A 2,500-nucleotide genomic window follows, 5' to 3' on the forward strand; every position below is an offset into this window, starting at 1 on the left:
CTATATAGTAATTCCGCCCAAATTAGCTGTAATTGTTGGTATTAAAGTCTGCGAGGGTCCAAGTGGCTGCTCGGGTGCCGTTACGCGCGGAAGCTGCGCCGCCTATAATTTGTTGATATGGTCTTGTCATCACATTTCCAATCATGCCGCTTAATGTGAAAAAGCAGAATTCTCGCTGCAATGCTATTAGGCAATTAGGGGAGATGTTAGAGCGGGACAGCCAGTAATCCTTCATGGGCTCCGCGACAGGATTTCATTTGATCAGATAGATAGGCGGCAGAACAAATTAATTACTGGAATCAATTACGCACACGGAACAAGCCGCGCCAAATCAGAACCACGCCCGCAGTATATTCTATCGGCTATTAAAAAAAGAAAAGAAAGATGTGCATCTTTTCAGTGACACGATATATAATTTAGCAAGAGTTTCAAAAGTTTGCAGATGAAATGCATGTTTGCTGGTGTTTTGTGTGAAGGTTTGATTGATTGATTGAAAACTGTATTAACAGATTGCAGAATGGCTACAATACAGTACGGCTCGATACACACAATTGTTAAGGGGATGCAGACCAGAGAAAGACTTTCGTCTTGTTTACATCAGGGTCCCCCATTTTAAATTCATCGGGTATAGGACACGTCGGGGATACAATGCGACAACAACCCGTTGGTGCCTTGGATGTGTTTTATCATAACAGCGGGGCGTCGTATTATGAGCTGCTGCCTATTGAAGCCTATTATTAGCTGGCAGGTAAATCTCCTTAAAGTCTGCAGTATTTTTTACAATGCTCAGCCATTTTACTGCACGATCGTTCATCAATATAATGTGCAATTATCTTTAACTTGTCTAATGTGTTTCGTTTTTTGTATTTACTTATACTATATACTAGTATACTTATTCGTACACTACTTATGCTATTGCATAAATATGTCATATGTCATAAATGTATAGATAGCAGTACTGTCTATCTGTATGTCATATGATGAATTGAAAATGGGGGACCCTGATGTAAACAAGACGAAAGTCTTTCTCTGGTCTGCATCCCCTTAACAATTGTGTGTATTGAGCCGTACTGTATTGTACCCATTCTGCAATCTGTTAATAACATTTTCAATCAATCAATCAATCAATCAATCACATGCCGCAGACAGTTTATTGTATATAAATACCTGCTTTTTAAATTCTGTTAATTGTTGCTTATTATTCCTTTATGGTGTATAGAGCAGAGTAAGAATCGCATTGTACTTGTTGCATATAACAGCAAATAGACAGAGCAGATCTAACGCACCTGTTGGTCCCTCGTCTTAACAAGTTGCTTTTAGGGGGGTAAATAATTATAAAGTAAGTGAACAAAATGGTGATGAAATCGTCTTTAGGACGAGGACAGTCAATAGGATCCGGCGTTGCTAAGCAGCTTTTAGCGGCCATTTCATCAAGTCTCATTTGGAGACGAGGCGAGCCCGTGCGTCACGCGCTCCTAAGTGGCACATTTTGATAAGAGGCTCGGAGCTCCTCGGCTGCGTTTGGTAAATACTTGGCTTATAAGTTTCACAGAAGCCACGGGCGAGCGATCATCATGCACTGTTAGATTTCTATACAAGCGAAGAAACACTATAGTCAAAAACATAATTTCGATAAGTGCTACTTTCATCACGAGAGGAAATTAATTATACATTTTCACATTATTATTCTGCGGCCTATAGTTTGAGTCGTTAAATTCACTTTAGAAAGTGGCCAAGGCCTTTATATATAGGCTAATTATCTGCTATAATTCTTCTAACATCTGGCCTGTATATAACAAAGGTGCAATGGTTGTAAAATTGTATATTCATTGGACTAATTTACATGTGTACACTAATGGCATCGTTTTCCTTCGCTCTGAATAATTATAATAATCCCATTAAGATGTCAACACCTGTTATGATGTCAATAAATACATAAATAAATAATGTTCCGTCAAAAGGGTCCCGTTTTCATACAAAATACAATAGGCCCCTATATATATATATATCCCAGAACCAGCACGATATCCGTCCCCCATGAGTCCTTTCGCATTATTACTCCCTTGATATCGTTGCTTCCATATCGAAGACCTCTGGAGATATAGATGGAAACAACAACAATGCAGTAAAAAAGAGAGGAGAAAAAAACAAAACAAAAGAGAAAACTGCAATTTAATATTGCGAAATCAAATAATAGTCCTATACTGGTTGGTAAGTGGTGCATAAGGGAAAATAATTATGCACGCAGCCTATCAGAAAAATACTATAATGCACCGCTTGGTCCTGGCGGTGACGTTATTCATATATTTATTGTTACTGCATTTTCTTTTATCATAAAAGAGGCTGCTTATTGTTTTGATCAAGGAACATGTAAATTATTTCTCATAGTCCAAACATCATCACAGTCATCATCAAACAGTCCGATCTTGCTGCACGTCCGGTTATCAAATAAATAATACAGTAGATGGAGGTAGCAGCGCATTTACTGTAAGTGCTACCA

The sequence above is a fragment of the Notolepis coatsorum genome (genome assembly GCF_963971535.1).
Source record: "Notolepis coatsorum genome assembly, contig: SUPER_8_unloc_1, whole genome shotgun sequence".
NCBI classification, from domain to species: Eukaryota; Metazoa; Chordata; class Actinopteri; order Aulopiformes; family Paralepididae; genus Notolepis; species Notolepis coatsorum.